The sequence below is a fragment of the Chiloscyllium plagiosum genome, unplaced genomic scaffold (assembly GCF_037043375.1).
Source record: "Chiloscyllium plagiosum isolate Xiang-an unplaced genomic scaffold, Cpla_swu_hap1 HiC_scaffold_17, whole genome shotgun sequence".
In the NCBI taxonomy this organism is placed as follows: domain Eukaryota; kingdom Metazoa; phylum Chordata; class Chondrichthyes; order Orectolobiformes; family Hemiscylliidae; genus Chiloscyllium; species Chiloscyllium plagiosum.
The window spans coordinates 27,423,794-27,443,894 of NW_028270155.1; the positions used below are offsets into that span (position 1 = coordinate 27,423,794).

Here is a 20,101-nt window from a genome sequence, read left to right on the forward strand (position 1 = left end):
CTTTTTGATCCATATCTTACAGTGAATCTTTTTTTGGAATTATGTTTAGAAGTATTTGTTTTACTCGATGTTTTTATTTACTCTTTAAGTTGATTTAAATCTGTAGCATCTCATTCCTGTTGTAATCTATTGTTTTTGTGCTTCTTACCTTGCATTAATCAGAACTGTTTAAATTCTGTTGTCTTAAAATTTGAATACTTCTGTAACTCAATAACGCTGTCTTTCCTTTCCCCGACTCTAGTTTGGATAAACTTATTCAGCAATACTGAATGGAATTCTTCCAGTAAGGATTAAAATTTGTTCACCATTGAGCTGCATGAAGCTACTTCTAGGCAACAGTGAGGACTGCAGATGCTGGAAATCAGAGTCTAAATTTGGAGTCTTGCTGGAAAAGCACAGCAGGTCAGGCAACATCCGAGGAGCAGGAAAATCAATGTTTCGGGCAAAAGCCCTTCATCAGGACTGAAGGCAGGGAGCCTCCAGGGTGGAGAGAACTTGCAAGCTACTTCTTGCAAGTTTCAAATTGTAATAAATGGCAATACTTTATCTCTGTACTGCTTGTTGGGAGGTTTCCTGTCTTTTTTCAAAATAAAAATGATGGCTTACATTTTTGCAAGAGTTTCCTATCTTCTGCAGCCATGCTAAAGGTTGTCCGACTTCTGCACAAGTAAAATGCATACTTCCCACCTTTCAAAGTCTAAACACAAAGCCTGTTCTTTCACACATGCCTTAAAATAAACTTCTTTGGTTATAGCAATAATAAATCTTCATGAAAAAAATTGATGTTTAAATCCTGAGTGTCTAAATCTTCTAGAAGTCTTAAAATTCTTTTAGCTTGCTCCTTCTGCATGATTCTTGCAAATCTTTTAAGCTTACCCTTTTCTTGTTGTTAATAAAGTCTGTGGCCTTCCCAATACCACCAGCCCAGTACAAATTATCCTTCTAGTCTTTCCTCTATCAGTCGCAGCAATACCTGATGGAGTCTACTCAAAATGGTGTTGATGTATGTTTTGAGAGGTGAGAACTCCCTTTTTATTCCTGTTTCTTCTCTGTCGCGTCTTTGTATCATTTTTGCAAAGTTTCCTCCCATTTACCATCTGGGATATTAAACTTTATTCCTGAAATCTTTAATCATTTGAAATGGAGTTTCTGACTAGCTTTGACTCTCTTTGTAGCCCACACTATTCTCCCTTTGCCTCTTACTGATGTTGCTGCTTGTACTCTCTGCTGCTCCCATGCTGCTGCTGCCATTTTTCATGTTTCAACTGTACCATGACTTTGACTTCCGAAAGGTAATAAGAGTCCCTTTGTCTGAAAAAGAACCTTTCTTCAGGGTGGAATGGATTCTCTCTCTTCCCAAACACTGGTTGCCATATTGTATGAAGTTGCATTGTGATATGAATACTAACCATTGCAACTTGTAGTTGTGGTAGTTTACTGCCACCAATTCACTTTTCTGTGCTGAGTCTAGATAAAGAAGGGGTTTTCCTCAGCCACCAGACCAAGCATGCTGTGTAATTTTATACCCATAAAGAGGTTGGTCGCAGCAACTTTCATGAGCAGTGCCTCATATGCCATAGAAGCTTGGTGTCCTTGGACATGGTAGGCAAATTTGGGAACTGAGTTTGATTTCTTATACTACAGATGATGAGCAGCAGATCTTCAGTCTCAGTATTAAGCTGCCTGCCTGCTCACACAGTTCAGTCAGCACACAAGAAAACCTGATGATTTAAGAACTCTACAGTAGAGCCATCATGATAATCCTCAACAAGAAGCAAGAAGGCGGTGAATGGGAAAAGTATTTCTGAGCTGGTTAAGAGATGAACTGCTATAGGACAGTTAGTAACTCCCTACAAACCAATGATGAAAATACATCGAGGCAGGAGGCGCATTGTTCCTGGAATCCCCATTGCCCTGGGACAACCAGTGAAATGTCACCCCCATAAATGGAAAGTAAGTGGTAGTTGTGATGTAGTCATCAATACCATCGCTCAGTGGTTAGTACTGCTGCCTCATAGCACCACAGACATGGGTTCAATTCCAGACTTGGGTGACTGTTTCACCTCGTGTCTGCATGGGTTTCCATGGAGCATTCTGATTTCCTCTCACAGTTCAAAGATGTGGAGTTCAGATGGATTGGCCATGCAAAATTGTCCATAGTGCCCAGGGACATGTAGGTTACATGGACTAGCCATGTTAAATGTAGGGTTATAGGGATAGGGTGGGATGCTCTTTAGTCGTTTGGTGTGGACTCAGTGGGCTGAATGGCCTCTTTCTGCACTGTAGGGATTCAATGGATGTCTTTTGATAAGATTGGATCAGCAGCTATGTTTTATTGAGACAGGATTCAGGAAGCATTTGACAGATCCAGGTGTTTCTGAGTATTGTGGGGTGAGCGGAGGCTGGAAGAATATTGTAGGGCAAGGTAGAGGCTGGGAGAGTATTGTGGGGTGAGTGGAGGCTGCAAGAGTATTGTGTGGGGAGATGGAGGCTGAAAGAGTATTGTATGGGGAGAGGTGGAGGCTGGAAGAGTATTGTGAGGGGGGACGGAGGCTGGAAGAATAATGTGGGACGAGGCGGAGGCTGGAAGAGCAATATGTGGGGAGATGGAGGCTGGAAGAGTAATGTGTGGGGAGATGGAGCCCGGAAGAGTATTGTGGAGGGAGATGGAGCCTGGAAGAGTAACGTGTGTGGAGATGGTGCCTGGAAGAGTATTGTGAGGGGAGATGGAGCCTGGAAGAGTATTGTGGATGGGAGGTGGAGGCTGCAAGTGGATTTTGGAGGGAAAAAAAGATATCAAGAGTGGGGAATGGTCAAGTAATGAATTCCTTGCAAATCAATATAGGGTTTATATATGTTCAGATGCCACTATATTTGGAAAGGATGTAGTTGATCCTACTGCAAGGGCATTATGTTCATGCTTAAATTTAAATCTGAGACTGCACTCTGAGATTCAGCGAACAAGGTATAACTATCCGGTTAAAATGTTCAAGTTTTTGCATGCTTGAGATGGTAAGACCTTATCTATAACCTCAGACAGTATGCTTAGGATGATTTTTTTTGTATGCAGAAGTATGTGTCAGTTACTTTGAAAAATGCTTTTGTTCCTTGCTGTTGCCTGTTGTGTTATGCCAATTTTAATCATGTGGTATCGAGGAATTTAATGCTTTCCTTGTAATTTGTGCTATTAAGTTTAATGGTGAATTGATTCTTTTTGAGCATACTGATGAATTCTTTTAATTCTGTTTTTTTTAATCCAAGTACCTAATATGTCAAAACAAATACAGAAAACATGGTTACGATATGAACAGTATCATCTAATAAATGATTTAGTGAGAATGAAGAAATACCAAAAATCAAAAAGTGGCTGTCAAGAAAATGTCAAAAGGAACCATGGGAAACCAAAAAAAAAGACTCCTGTTGGAAAAGAAGCAGGAGGTTAATCATTTCATTCCAAAGATACCTCTACAAAAATTCCTCAGGGCAGTGTCTTGGGCCCAACCATCTTCATTTGCTTCATCAATAATCTTCCCTCTATTAGAAGTGGAGATGTTCTTTGATGATTGTGCAATGTTTATCACTATTTGCAACTCCTCATATACTAAAGTAGCCTGTGTCCATATGTAGCAGGACCTGGACAATGGACGACACGGTGGCTAAAGTGATTAGTACTGCTACCTCACAGTGCCAGAGACCTGGGTTCAATTCCCACCTCAGGCAACTGTGTGTGAAGAATTTGCACATTCTCCCCGTGTCTGCGTGGGTTTCCTCCGGGTGCTCCAGTTTCCTCCCACAGTCCAAAGATGTGCAGGTTAGATGAATTGGCCATGATAAATTGCCCGTAGTGTTAGGTGAGAGGGTAAATGTAGGGGAATGGATCTGGATAGGTTGTTCTTCAGAGGGTCGGTGTGGACTTGTTGGGCCGAAGGGCCTGCTTCCACACTGGAAGTAATCTAATCCAGGTTTGCTCTCATAAGTAACAGGTAACATTTGCGCCATTCCAGTGCTGGACAATGATCATTTCCAACAAAAGAGAACATTGATTCTAGACATTCAATAGCATTACCATCACTGAATCCTCTACTATCAAAATCCCGGGGTTTGCCATTGACCAGAAATTGAACTGAATCACACATATCAATCTGGTGGCTAAAACAGCAGATCAGAGGCTGAGAATTCTGCACTGAGTAATTCCCCCATGACTTCCCCAAGATTGTCCACTTCTCTGGATGAGTGAAGCTCTGAATGAATACTTTTCTTCAGTATTTACTCAGGAACAGGGCATTGTCGTCGATGTGAATACTGAGTCACAAATAAGTAGAATGGATGGCTTTGAGGTATGTAGAGAAGCGGTGTTGGAAATCCTGGAAAAGGTGAAAATAGATAAATCCCCTGGGCCTGATGGCATTTATCCTAGGATTCTCTGGGAAGCAAGGGAGGAGATTGCAGAGCCATTGGCCTTGATTTTTATGTCCTCTTTGTCTACTGGAGTAGTGCCAGAAGACTGGAGGATAGCAAATGTGGTTCCCTTGTTCAAAAAGGGGAGTAGGGATAACCCTAGTAACTATAGGCCGGTGAGTCTCACTTCTGTTGTGGGCAAAGTCTTAGAGAGAATTGTAAGGAATAGGATTTATGCACATCTGGATAGGAATAATGTGATCAAGGATAGTCAGCATGGTTTTGTGAAGGGCAGGTCGTGCCTCACAAACCTTATTGAATTCTTTGAAAAGGTGACGAAGGAGGTTGATGAGGGGAAAGCGGTAGATGTGGTATATATGGATTTTAGTAAGGCGTTTGATAAGGTTCCCCATGGTAGGCTACTGCAGAAAATACGGAGATATGGCATTGAGGGTGAGTTGGAGGTTTGGATTAGGATTTGGCTGGATGGAAGAAGACAGAGGGTAGTAGTTGATGGCAAAGTTTCTTCATGGAGTGCCGTCACTAGCAGTGTTCCGCAAGGATCTGTTTTGGGACCATTGCTGTTTGTCATTTTTATAAATGACCTGGAAGAGGGGTTAGAAGGTTGGGTGAGCAAGTTTGCGGATGATACGAAAGTCGGAGGAGTTGTTGACAGTGAGGAAGGATGTGGCAGGTTACAGCAGGATATAGAGAAGCTGCAGAGCTGGGCAGAAAGGTGGCAAATGGAATTCAATGTAGCTAAGTGTGAGGTGATTCACTTTGGGAAGAATAACAAAAAGATGGGGTACTGGGCTAATGGTCGGATACTTGGTAGTGTGGATGAGCAGAGGGATCTTGGTGTCCATGTACACAGATCTCTGAAAGTTGCCACCCAGGTAAATAGTGCGGTGAGGAAGGCATATGGCGTACTGGCTTTTATTGGTAGAGGAATTGAGTTCCGGAGTCGAGGTCATGATGCAGTTGTATAAGACTCTGGTGCGGCCGCATCTGGAATATTGTGTGCAGTTTTGGTCGCCATACTATAGGAAGGATGTGGAGGCACTGGAACGGGTGCAGAGGAGGTTTACCAGGATGTTGCCTGGTATGGAAGGAAGATCGTATGAGGAAAGACTGAGACACTTGGGGCTGTTTTCATTAGAGAAAAGAAGGTTTAGGGGTGACTTGATTGAGGTGTACAAGATGATTAGGGGGTTAGATAGGGTTGACAGTGTGAACCTTTTCCCGCGTATGGAGTCGGGTATTACAAGGGGGCATAGCTTTAAATTAAGGGGGGGTAGATATAGGACTGAAGTTAGGGGTAGGTTCTTCACTCAGCGAGTCGTAAGTTCATGGAATGCCCTGCCAGTAGCAGTGGTGGACTCTCCCTCTTTATGGGCATTTAAGCGGGCATTGGATAGGTATATGGAGGATAGTGGGTTAGTATAGCTTAGGTGGGCTTGGATCGGCGCAACATCGAGGGCCAAAGGGCCTGTACTGCGCTGTATTCTTCTATGTTCTATGTTCTATGTTCTAACACTAAAGAAACTTGTTACTAACATCCAGAACAAAGTATTCTCCTTGATTAACATCAATTAAAGTACAAAACCACAAATGTCAGATGTGAGAAATGAGTACAGCAAACCAGGACAGGCAGCAAAATATATAAATCCTTTTTAACTTTGTGGAGAAATGAAACATTACTGTCACAGACAGTGCCCTTCTATTAAATGTGAATGGTTGAGAAGCCAATATGGTCATTCTAAAAGATGAGAGACTTAACAAACAATCTGGGTCTTTTTCAATATATTATTTCAGTTACATCACATTGTAAACTTTTGCTATAAATTCTGGGTCTTACAATGTTATTCTCCATAATCACCCGATGAAGGAGCAGCACTCTGAAAGCTAGTGCTTCCAAATAAACCTGTTGGACTATAACCTGGTGTTGTGTGATTTTTAACTTTGTTTAGCCAACAACATTAGCCCAGGAGACATAGTACTTAAGATTAAAGTATGCTGCAAGCAACTCTCCAATATAAGGGATACTAGATAGGTAACCGAAATATACTTCACAATCAAGAATTCTCATTCTTCATGGAAAACCTGCCTTGATCTCAGTCTTCCTCAAATAAGGGAAAGGGTTAAACTATATTAAGTTAACTCACAATCAGTTGAAGGGCAGCAAAATGAGATGATCTTATAGGGTTTCTGTGGCTCATGGTGGAAACTAAACAGAAAACAGTTTGTTAGTGAGCTAATGTGTTGGTATGGACTACCATGCTATGAAGATCACAGCTTGAAGGCAGCCAGCAGACACCCCTGCATTACAGTTAACAAAAAGGTTCTCTCTTGCTCTGAGTACTCAAAGACAGGCCAGACAATGAAGTCAGTCTTGAGAAGGAAACAGGACACAGTCCTGTCAGCCAACTGCAGAGCCCAGAGCCTTGAAATCAACTGCTTAATTAAAAGCTAAAAATCACACAACACCAGGTTATAGTCCAACAAGTTTATTTGGAAGCACTAGCTTTCGGAGCACTGCTCCTTCATCAGGTAGCTATGGAGCAAGACCATTATACACGGATTTTATAGCAAAAGATGTGTCTTGCAACAGAAATGATTTATTGAACAAACCTAGATTGCTGTTAATTCTTTCATCTTCTAGATTGGCTTGCAGATTGCGGATATTTATACGTAAATCCCAGAACTTCATTTCAGTCATCTTCTCAAGGTGTTAAGGTTTTGTAAAAAAAAATGATAACTCCGCTCAGACAATGTAGTAAAGGTGTGAGGTTAGCATCTGTCTGTGGGTTTTAATGATGACACTCGACCAAGCCAGGCCAGTATTTTCTTACACTGAAATAGATGCTGCCAGAACCCTTTGCCATGAGTAGCAGCTCACACAGTATAAAGAGCTGGCATACCAATACATTATTCTGCCCATCAAAATGGGCAAGCTCACGTTGTAAACAGAAAATGTTGCAATACCTCAACTAATCTGGTACCATTTGTGGAGGAAGGAACATAGCACATAGAACATAGAGCATAGAACATAGAATAATACAGCACAGAACAGGTCCTTTGACCCTCGATGTTGCACTGACCTGTGAACTAATCTAAGCCCATACCACTACACTATCCCATCATCACCCATGTGTTTATCCAAGGACTGTTTAAATGGCCCTAATGTGGCTGAGTTAACTACATTGACAGGCAGGGCATTCCACGCCCTTACCACTCTCTGAGTAAAGAACCTGCCTCTGACATCTGTCTTAAATCTATCGCCCCTCAATTTGTAGTTAAGCCCTCTCATACAAGCTGACATCACTATCCTAGGAAAAAGGCTTTCACTGTCTATCCTATCTAATCCTCTGATCATCTTATATGCCTCTATCAATTCCCCTCTTAGCCTTTTTCTTTCCAATGAAAACAGACCCAAGTCTCTCAGCCTTTCTTCATAAGACCTTCCCCCTGGACCAGGCAACATCCTGGTAAATTTCCTCTGTACCTTTTCCAATGCTTCCACATCCTTCCTGTCATGGGGCGATCAGAACTGTACACAATATTCCAAGTGCAACTGCACTACCATTTTGTATAGTTGTACATGACATTACGACTCCGGAACTCAATCCCTCTACCAATAAAACCTAATACACCGTATACCTTCTTAACAGTATTATCAACCTGGGTGGCAACTTTCAGGGATCTACGTACATGGACTCCAAGATCCCTCTGCACATCCACACTACCAAGAATCTTTCCATTGACATAGTATTCTGCCCTCCTGTTATTCTTCCCAAAGTAAATCACCTCACATTGATCTACATTGAACTCCATTTGCTACCTCTCAGCCTAATTCTGCAGTTTATCCAAGTCCCCCTGCAACCTGCAACATTCTTCCACACTGTCCACCACTCCACTGAATTTAGTATCATTTGCAAACTCACTACTCCATCTACCTACGCCTGCGTCTTTATCATTCATAAAAACGACATACAGCAGTGGTCCCCTTGGAGCACACCACCAGTAATCGGATTCCAGGCTGAATATTTTCCATCAACCACCACTCGCTGCCTTCTTACAGAAAGCCAGTTTCTAATCCGAACTGCTAAATCACCTTCAATCCCATGCCTCTGCATTTTAAGACCATAAGATCATAAGACATAGAAGCGGAAGGCCATTCGGCCCTTCGAGTCCACTCCGCCATTCAATCATGGCTGATGGGCATTTCAACTCCACTTACCCGCATTCTCCCTGTAGCCCTTAATTTTCTCCATCAGCCTACCATGTGGAACCTTATCAAAGGTTTTAATGAAGTCCATGTACACCATGTCAACTGCCCTTCCCTCATCCATATGCTTGGTCACCTTCTCAAAAAATTCAATGAGGTTTGTGAGACATGACATGCCCTTGACGAATCCATGTTGACTATCTGCGATCAAATTGTTGCTTGCTAGATGATTGTACATACTATCTTTCATAATTCTTTTCAAATTTTTTCCTACAACAGACATTTGGCTCACTGTTCTATAATTATCTGGTCATCTCTTCTACCCTTCTTGAACAAGGGCACATTTGCAATCCTTCAGTCCTCTCGTACTAAACCTGTAGACAGTGACAACTCAAAAATCAAAGCCAAAGGTTCCAACACCACCTCCCTGGCTTCTGGACCAGGGGACTTGTCAACTTTCACTCTTTCTAGAATTGATAACACGTCTTCTTTACTAACCTCAATTCTTTCTAGTCTAATATCTTGTACCTCATTCTTTTCCTCTACAATATTCTCCTTTTCCTGAGTGAAAAACAATGAGAAATATTCGTTTAGCATCTCTATGATCTCCACAGAGTCCACACACAACTTCCCACTTCGGTCTTTGACTGACCCTATTCCTACCGTAGTCATCCTTTTATTCCTCACATAATTGTAGAAAACTTTAGGGTTCTCCTTTATTCTACCTGCTAAAGACTGCTCATGTCCTTTCTTTGTTCTTCTTAAACTCTCTCTTTAAATCCTTCCAGCTAATCTGTAACTCCATCACCTCATCTGAACCATATTGTCTCATCATCACATAAGCCTCTTTCTTCCGCTTAACAAGAAACGCAATTTCTCTAGTAACCCATGATTCCTTTACCTTATCACTTCCTCCCTGCCTGACAGGGACATAACTATCAAGGACACAAAATATCTGTTCCTTAAACCAGCTCCACATTTTGATTGCCCCCATCCTTTGCATTTTGCTACCCCATTCTATGCATCCTAAGTCTTGCTTAATTGCATTATAATTGCCCTTCCCCCATCAATACTCTTGCTCTGTAGCATGTACCTATCCCTTTCCATTGCTAACCTAAACGTAACCGAATTATGGTCACTTTCTCCAAAGTGCTCACCTACCACTAAATCAAACAACTGGTCTGGTTCATTACCAAGCACCACATCAAGTGTGGCCTCCCCCCTTGTTTGCCCTTCGATATACTGTGTCAGGAAACCCTCCTGCACACATTGGACAAAAACTGATCCATCAGACATACTAGAGTTATAGCATTTCAAGTCAATGTTGGAGAAGTTAAAGACCCCCATAATGACCACCCTGTTCATTTCACTCCTGCCCAGAGTCATTTTGCCAATCCTCTCTTCCATATCCCTGGAACTCTGCAGAGGCCTATAAAAATCTCCCAGCTGTGTGACCTCTCCTCTCCTGTTTCTAACCTCAGCCCATACTACCTCAGTAGATGAGTCCTCATCAAAAGTTCTTTCAGTCACCGTTATCCTGTTCTTGACTAACAAGGCCACACCACCCCCCTTTTACCACCTTTCTTGATCTTAATGAATGATCTAATCCCTGGAACCAACAACATCCATTTCTGATCGTGCTCTATTCATGTCTCCAAAATGGCCACAACATCGAAATCCCAGTTATCTATCCATGCTGCAAGCTCACCTACCTTATTCCAGATACTCCTGGCATTGAAGTAGACACAGTTTAAACCAGCTTGCTGTCTGCCAGCACACTCCTGTGACTGTCAAATCCTGTCCTTGCCCTCTCTACTGTCATCGTCCTGTCCACTGGAACTATACTTCAGGTTCCCATCCCCCTGGTGAGCTGGTTCCTGTTTGAGTTCAAATATTCTACTTCAGGACAGTTCCGAAGAGCCTTTGGACTTAAGATATTAAGTATTTCTCCCTCCACAATGTTGCAAGACTTTCTGAGTTTCTCCAGCATTTTCTCCTTTTATTTCAAACTTCCAGTATCCATAGTATTTATTGAACCATACACGATACTCCATTTGGTAAATTTCCCCCACCTACTTAATCAATCTTTGCCTCTGTCTGTAAATGATGATGGTTAAACAGAAGATTGGATATCAGAGCAACCTCTCGGGATATATTAACTATGTAAGGACAAACCACGGTGGAACTTTGACAAGAGAACCCTGCCACCAACCATGAGAAAGACCATGGGATACATAAAGAGGTAGATTGCAGGGAGGATGGTCAGGTCAATTCTGTCCAGTGGAGTAGAGAAGTCCAAGGTAATTAGGAAGTGTAATGAATCATGGTTGTATTCTGAGAGAATATAATTGATTGTTAAAAAAAACTAGGTGGTTTCAGTGATGTGGGAAGAATGAAATCTAATTAAAGGGATTTGAAAAAGAAAGTTTTTCAGAGGTAGGATGAGGGTTATATATTTTAAAAGAAAACTATTGGAGAGCCAAAGATTAGACTAAGAGTGGTAATTGGAGAGTTGCTTTCTTTACAATATACACATTGAGTCCATATTTTGAAATTATGGAAAAAACAAGGATTGTAAAGACTGTAATTCTATTTGTAATATGGCTGGAGAAACGAAAACAAAATGACAGCCAAGTATAGAAGACATTTCAGGAGATTTCTTCTGTGCTATGTGTGGCAATACTGAAACTCATTTATAAATCCAGATTTACATCTGTTGGGAAATTGTCACTGGGGAAATTGTCCTAAGGCACAAATGAATAAAGGAGGTCAGGGAGACTTGTCCTATCTTTCCCTTTTATGGGAACAAAGTAAGTTCATATTTCTCCCACAATCTTCAATTTTTTTTAAATCTACATCTTGAAGACATATTCCTTTCTCCAACTCAAGGAGAAGGTGTCAGTTTAGGAGATCAGTCTGTTCTCAGGGATTTCCACATGCTATTCTTGAATCAGCTGCCAGGAGGTGTATGAGAGCAGCCTAGGATGTTAAAATGTCTCCCTGTGGATAAATGCCTGTTCTAGCATCTTCCCCAGTGACCTGGCCAAAATCTATAGCTTGTGTTGTATGAATCATCACAGGGCACAGGGGATGTAATTTGCCTCTCATATACTATGTCATTTGCATATTTGAATAATGCACCATACAACGACCTAGTTACAGTGGTAATCGTTGCAACTATTCTGACATGGACTGATTAATTTTAAATATTGTTAAATATTGTTCATTTGCTTTCAAAAATCATGTATTTTGGTTTTAATCATCACGTTAAATCTGTTCTTCAAGTGTGAAGGTAAGATTTGTGGGTGGCACGGTGGCACAGTGGTTAGCACTGCTGCCTCACAGTGCCAGAGACCCGGGTTCAATTCCCGCCTCAGGTGACTGATTGTGTGGAGTTTGCACGTTCTCCCCGTGTCTGCGTGGGTTTCCTCCGGGTGCTCCGGTTTCCTCCCACAGTCCAAAGATGTGCAGGTCAGGTGAATTGGCCATGCTAAACTGCCTGGAGTGTTAGGTAAGGGGTAAATGTAAGGGTATGGGTGGGTTGCGCTTCGGCGGGGCAGTGTGGACTTGTTGGGCCGAAGGGCCTGTTTCCACACTGTAAGTAATCTAATCTAAAAAAATTTGTTTCATGTAAATTTCTAATATGGGATAAATTGCATGGACTCCAAATGAGAAACTTGCATTTAGTTTTAATTTTGCAACTCGCAAACCTGACTCCATGTACCTTTCTCTGCAGTATACTCCAAAACATGCTCCAACCAAAGAGTGAGAAAAAAGAACAGCTGTTAAGTCAAAGGCAGAGCTGTTGCTGAACTAAGAGGTGTGTAGGAGAAGCTGAGGAACACTCCTATTATCCCTTTGTAGGGAACCACCAAACCCAATTGAGTAGCATAAGCTATGACTGGGAATGGGTCATGTGGAAAAATACGTTAATCCCCACATCCTTCCAATGAAGCCTATTCGACTGTGTGTAGAAGTAGTTAAATAGTTTGAGTACTATTGCCACTTCTAAATTGTGAGACATGAACTGGTAGCATTGGTAATGATCTAATGACCCAATGAGCTGTCTCCTTGTCAGCACCAGATTGCGGAAGTTCATTGCTGGGAACCAATAATATTAGCACAGGTGCCAGTGCAACGCACAACTTTGGATCACTATCCTTTCACTTGAACTGAATCTGGATGGAATGAAACAGGAGTCTCTTCTTCCGTCTAGCACTCAAGTGAAATTCTGTTAAGTTGATTTTGTCCAGTTGTAAGAAGGTTTGCATCAACAGTACAACGAGAGATTGATGCTAAATGGAATTAGAGAGATGCAATGAACATGTAGATTGTCAAACAAGTGCATTCAGGGTGCTCTTGAGATCAGCATTGAGGCAGAGCAGATAGAACTCAACACTGATTCCAATCCACCCATTGTCTGATTTGGAATTCTAGTAAATGCCAAAATGATAGAAACATAATCATAAAATGCTGGAAACACTCAGGCAGCATCTGGAGAGTGAAAAGAAAGTTAACATTTCAGATCCAGTGACCCTTCTTCAGAACTGGTTTATTTGGCGTTCAGCAGCAACTGTCCTCAAAGAAACACAAAATTGATTAAAAATGTTCTGTAATACGACTTCTAAAAATAATAACATTGTTCGTGGCAGGGAAGATGATTTTTGGACTATTGGGATCTCTTCGGGGTAGAAATGACTTGTCTAAGAGGATAGGTTCCACTTGAATTGGAAGGGAACCAATATCCTTAAGAGGAAATTTGCTAGTGCTACTCGGGAGGCTTTAAACTAATAAACTTTAAACTAGTAACCAAAGTGTTAGAAAAGAAATTAAGGCTGGTCCAATAAATAAGGAGAACAAGTCTAATAGTCAAGGCTTGACAGAGAACAAGATAAGACTGATAAATTAAACAGCATTCAAAGTAAGAGGTCTGACACATAAGGCAGATGAATTTAAAGTATGATTGGGAACATGGGACTGGGATAACATAGGTATTACAGAAAATGGCACAGGGACTAGCAGCTCAGTGTTCTGGGTTGAGGATGCTTTGGAGGGATAGAAAGGGAGGCAAGGGAAGAGGGAGAGTGGCATTTTTGGTTAGGGACAACATTATGGTTGTACTTAGGGAGATATTCCTGGAAGATTGTCCAGTGAAATTATATGGATGGAACTTAAAAATAAGAAAGGGATGATCGCCTTGTCAGGACTGTGTTAAAGACCCCACAATAATCAACAGGAAATTGAGAAGCAAATATGGAAAGAGCTCGCAGATATATGGAAGGATAATAGAGTTGTAATGGCCGGGAATTTTAATTTTCCAAATATAGACAGGGACTGTCATAGTGTTCAGGGGTTGGATGGGAAGGAATTTGTTAAGAGTATACACGAAAACGTTCTTACTCAATATGTGGATGTACCTGCTAGAGAAGGAGCAATACTTGACTTTCAGTTACAAAATAAGACAGGGCAAGTGAATGAGGTGTTAGTGGGGGAGAACTTAGGGGCAGGGGATCATAATTCTACTAGTTTTAAAATAGTTGTGGAAAAGAATAAAACTGATCAAAAAATTAAAGTTCTAAATTGGAGTAAGGCCAACTTTCACAGTATTAAGCAGGAATTTTGAAAAGTTGATTGGGAGAGACTATTCACAGGTTAAGGGACAACTGAGAAACAGGAGGCCTTGAAGAATGAGACAATGAGAGTTCAGAGACTACATGTTCCTGTTAGTGTGAAGGGCAAGGCTGGTGGGTGTAGGGAATGTGGATGACTAGAGAATTTGAGGCTCTGGTCAAAACACGGAGGCATATATCAGGTACAGACAGCTGGAATCAAGTGAAGCCATAGAAGAGTATAATGGCAGTAAGAGAATACTTAAGAGGGAGGGCAGAAAGGGGACATGAGATACCTTTGGCAAATGAAGTTAAGATGAATCCAAAGAGATCCTATAAATACATTAAAGGCAAAAGAGTAACCAGGGAGAGAAAAGGGTTCCTTAAAGATCAACATCTATATGTGGAACCAGAGATGATGGGTGAGATACTGAAAGAATATTTTGCATCAGTATTTACTGTGGTGAAGGACATGTTAGCGACGGAATTTGCAGACATGAATAGTGATGTCTTGAAAAATGTTTATTCACAGAAAGGGAAGGTCTGGAGATCTTAAAACACATAATGGTAGATAAATCCCTGGGACCTGATCAGGTGTTTCCCAAAAATTTATGGGAAGCTAGGGAAGAGATTGCTGGGCCCCTTGCGGAGATATTTTTATCATCAATAACCATGGTTGAGGAGCCACAAGACAGGAGGTTGGCTAACATGATGCCATTATTTAAGAAAGACTGTAAGGAAAAGCCACAGAACTATAAACCAGTGAGCCTTACTTAAGTGGTGAGTAAGATGTTGGAGGGGATTCTGAGGGACAAGATTTCCAAGCATTTGGAAAGGCAAGGACTGACTAGGGGTAGTCAGCACAGCTTTGTGCATGGGAAATCATGATTGAGTTTTTTGAAGAGGTGAAAAAGAAAATTGATGAAGGTAGAGCAGCAGACATTGTCTACATGGACTTCATCAAAGCATTCGGCCAGGTTCCACATGGTAGACTGGTTAGTAAGGTTAGATCACATGGGATCCACGAGGAGCTCACCAATTGGACACAAAATTGGCTTGAAGGTAGGTGACAGAGGGTGTTTTTTGGACTGAAGGCCTGTGACCAGTCATTTGCCACAAGGATTAGTAATTGTGTCATTTCAAATAATTTTGCTGTGAATATAGGAGGCATGGTTGGTAAGTTTGCAGATGACACTAAAATAGGTGGTGGAATGAACAGTGAAGAAGACTATCTCAGAGCATGACAGGGCCTTAATCAAATGGGCCAATGGGCTGAGGATTGGCAGATGGATTTTAATTTAGATAAATGTGAGGTGTTGCATTTTGGAAAGGCAAGCCAGGGCAGGACTTATAAAGTTAATGGTAGGACCTAGGGGAGTGTTACCAAACAAAGAGACCTAGGGGTGCAGGTGCATTCGTTCCTTGAAAGTGGAGACACGGTTTGACAGGATTGTGAAGAATGTATTGTGAAGCATGCTTTCCTTTATTGGTCATAGCATTGAGAATAGGAGTAGAATGTCATACTTGCAGTGGTACAGAACATTGGTGAGGCCACTTTTGGAATACTGCGGACAATTCTGGTCACCCTTCTAAAGGAAGAATGTTGTTAAATATGAGGGGGTGCAGAAGGTATTTACAAGGATATTGCAGGAACTGGAGGATTTGACCTACAGGGAGGGGCTGAATAAGCTGGGGGCTTTTTCCCTGGAGCATCAGAGACCGAGGGGTCACCTTATAGAGGTTTATAAAACACTGAGGGCCATGGATAGGTAAATAGCTAAGGGCTTTATTCTCGGGTGGAGTTTACGGTGAGAGGGGAAAAATTTAAAAAGGACCTGAAGAGTAACATTTATGTGCAAAGGGTGGTAAGTGTATAGAATGAGCTGCCAGAAGAAGTCATGGAGGTGGGTACACTTATGATATTTAAAAGGCATTGGGATGGATATATAAATAGGAAGCATTCAGAGGGATATAAACCAAATGCTGGCAAATGGGATTAAGTCAAATTGGAATGTCTGGTCAACATGGATGAATTGGACCGAGGGGTCTGTTTCTGTGCTGTATGAATCTATGATTCTATGATTAGCGATCAGGTTAATCCCTGAAGAATATGTTTGTGTGTTCACTGATGGGTTTGCATGTAATACTGTATAAATTGCATACATTGTATCCTGCACCCTATTCTGTTACCTTGATGTACTTTATAGTGCAAACTGCCTGTAAATACAGCACTTTTCACTGTACTGTGAGACACATAACAGTAATGAATCATATCAAATCAAATATTACATCTGCATATCATTTCTTAAGTTACATCTATAAATTGTGTCACAAAGCCCAGTGAGAAACTGTTTAAGTATGTTCAAGCATTGCCTAAATTTGATGAGATCAATGTGGAAGCTTTTTTCATCTCATTTGAAAAGGTAGCTAAACAAATGCAGCAGCCAGTGGCAATGTGAGTTTGTGATCCAAACAAAATTTGTAGGTAGGGCAGGTGAGGTATTCGTATCACTATTGGAGGAGATATCTAGGGAGTATGAGGAGGTGAAGAAAGCCACTTTAAGTGCATATGAGCTTGTACCAGAAGCCGATAGACAATGTTTCAGGAATCTAAGGAGGGTCACTGGTCAAACTTCCATTGAGTTTGAAAGGATTAAACAGAGTAAATTTGACAGATGGATAAGAGCTTTAAAAATTGAGCAAACCTATGATGCCCTTAGAGAGGTAATTACTTTGGAGGAATTCAAAAATTCACTGCCTGAAGTAGTGCAAACTCGTGGAAGAGCAGAGAGCTAAAACAGCAAGGTTAGCAGCAGAAGTGGCTGATGATTATGAGCTGATCCATAAAACATGGTTTGGCTTCCAGAATCAATTTAAGTCCATGAGGGATAGCAAGTAGGGCAAAGAGAAATCCTCATGTGGAAAGGGAAAGGTAGATCTCAGTGAAGATCATTAGGATAACTTATCACAGGGTAAAAAATGAAACTCTTGAGGGGGAAAAAAAAGTTAAAATGCTCTGGTATTTTCAATGTAATAAAGTGGGTCACACAAAATCACCATGTTGGTGGGCTAGGAGAAAGCCAGATGTAGGAAAACCAGACAAGCCTGGGAGTTTTGTTGGACTAGTAACAGAGAGCACAAGGGAAGTTAGACAACTGCCTCAGAGTGTAAAAGATGATCAGAGGTTGATTAAGGAGGAAGTGCCAGATCTGCTTAAAAAATATACATGCAAGGGTAAAGTTTATTCACAAAGGCCAGGAGTAGCAGGTAAAGAGGTTACAATATTAAGGAACACAGGATCCTCTCAGTAGATAGTGATGAAGGATGAGGAGATATGTACTCCAGAGGGACTATTACTAGAAATGGCACTGATAACAGGAATTCATGGTGAGACAAAAAGTGCTCAATTATGTAAAGTGAGGCTAGAGTCCAGAGAGGAGGGGAGAATTTCTGGTAGGAGTACTGGACAAACTCTCAGCTCCAGGAATATAATTTGTCCTTGCAAATAATATCGCTGATTCACCGGTAGGTGTGCTGCCTACTCTAGTTGAAAAGCCAGTGGAAACACAGGCAACTGAAGAAATGAAGGATGCTTATCCAGGAATTTTCCCAGATTGTGTGATCACCAGTCACAGAGGCACAAATTGAAGCAGAAGAGAGAAAAAGTCATAGATAAGGAAGCTGACACAGCTGTATCAGAGACTATTTTTGACCAGATACGTGGGACAGAACAGGAGCAATTCGGTAAACATGCAAGTATCTTTAGCTCTGCTATGCTTATTGAGTTACAGCAGAAAGATGAGAACTTAAAACAGTTATATCAAAGGGCATTTACAGAGGAGAGTGAATGCATCCCAGTGTGTTATTAGTTAACAAATGATGTCTTAATGAAGAAATTGAGACCATTACACATCCAAGCAGATGAGAAATGGGCAGAGATTCATCACATTGTTTTGCCAGTAAGGTATAGAAAGGAGATGCAGTGAATGGCGCATGAGCTACCACTTGGAGGTCATTTGGGGTGAGGAAAACATGGGCTAAAATACAAAGACATTTTTACTGGCCTGGACTACACAAAGATGTAGTTGAATTTTACCAAATTTGTCATACATGTCAGCTAATCAGAAAACCATAGGCAGTAATATAAATTGCACCTTTAACACCTATTCCAGCATTTGAGGAACATTTCACAAGAGTCTTGATTGATGGTGTAGGTCTCCTACCTCAAACAAAAAGTGAGAATAAGTATTTGTTAACAATAATGGATGTGTCGGCTAAATTTCCAGGGGCAATCCCATTACACATCAGAACTAAAACGGTTGTTGAATAAGTATTTAATTTTTTTACTAGATACAGACTACCAATAGAGAGTCAGTCAGATCAGGGATCAAACTTCACATCCAACCTATTCAAGGAGGTTATGGATAACTTGGGGGAAAAGCAGTTCAAACCTATGCATCCAGGATCGCAGGGAGTGCTAGAGAGATGGCATCAAACACTAAAGACCATGTTGAGGGCTTATGGTCAGGATTATCCAGGTGATTGGGATAATGGAGTTCTGTTTGTACTTTTTGTGATCAGAGATGCACCGAATGAATTGATCAAATTCAGTCCATTTGAATTAATTTTTGGGCATGAAGTAAGAGGGCCATTAAAATTGATTAAGGAGAAATTAATAAGTCAGAATTCAGAGACCACCCATTTGGACTATGTGTCAAATTTTAGAGAACAATTAAATAGAGCTGGAGAATTGGATGGACGGCATTCAGAAGTATCACAGCAAACAATGAAACAGGAACCGGATAAAAAATCACAAATGCGCAATTTTGCAATTGGGGATAAGGTACTCGTGTTACTTCCAGTAACAGGTGAGCCTTTAGAGTCATAGGATCATAGAATGTACAGCATGGAAACAGACCCTTCCATCCAACCTGTCCATGCCAACCAGATATCTCAACCCAATCAAATCCCACCTGCCAGCACCCAACCCATATCCCTCCAAACCCTTCCTATTCATATACCCATCCAAATGCCTCTTAAATGTTGCAATTGGACCAGCCTCCACCACTTCCTCTGGCAGCTCATTCCATACACATTTCACCCTCTGTGTGAAAAAGTTGCCCCTTAGGTCTCTTTTATATCTTTCCCTAGACCTATGCCGTCTAGTTCTGGACTCCTCAACCACAGGGAAAAGACTTTGTCTATTTACACTATCCATGCCCCTCATAATTTTGTAAACCTCTATAAGGTCACCCCTCAGCCTCCGACACTCCTGGGAAAAAAGCCCCAGCCTGTTCAGCCTCTCCCTCTAGCTCAAATCCTCCAACCCTGGCAACATCCTTGTAAATCCTTTCTGAACCCTTTCAAGTTTCACAACACCTTTCCAATAGGAAGGAGACCAGAACTGCATGCAATAGGCCAACAGTGGTCTCACCAATGTCCTGTACAGCCGCAACATGACCTCCCAACTCCTGTACTCAATTCTCTGACCAATAAAAGAAAGCATACCAAATGCCTTCTTCACTATCCAATCTACCTGTGATTCCACTTTTAAAGAGCTATGAACCTGCACTCCATGATCTCTTTGTTCAGCAACACTCTCTAGGACCTTACCATTAAGTTAAAATGTCCTGCTAAGATTTGTTTTCCCAAAGTGCAGCACCTCGCATTTATCTGAATTTAACTTCACTACCACTTCTCAGTCCATTGGCCCATCTGGTCAAGATCCTGTTGTAATCTGAGGTAATCTTCTTCGTGTCCACTACATCTCCAATTTTGTGTCATCTGCAAACTTACTAACTGTACCTCTTGTGCTCGCATCCAAATCATTATGTAAATTGACAAAAAGTAAGGTTTAGTGGATCTT

The 20,101-nt window shown here is 41.3% G+C and overlaps 2 long non-coding RNA genes across 2 annotated transcripts in view; one reads left to right on the forward strand and one right to left on the reverse strand.

Annotated features, from left to right (window-relative positions):
• The window catches only part of LOC148147296 (uncharacterized), a 338,020-nt gene extending 337,421 nt beyond the window's left edge, over positions 1–599 (forward strand). Inside the window, exon 3 of the long non-coding RNA XR_015759863.1 lies at positions 242–599. This is a non-coding gene — a long non-coding RNA (uncharacterized LOC148147296). The remainder of the gene's footprint in view (positions 1–241) is intronic.
• The window catches only part of LOC148147297 (uncharacterized), a 70,886-nt gene that overhangs the window by 21,164 nt on the left and 29,621 nt on the right, over positions 1–20,101 (reverse strand). The gene's annotated exons all lie outside the window — the stretch shown is intronic.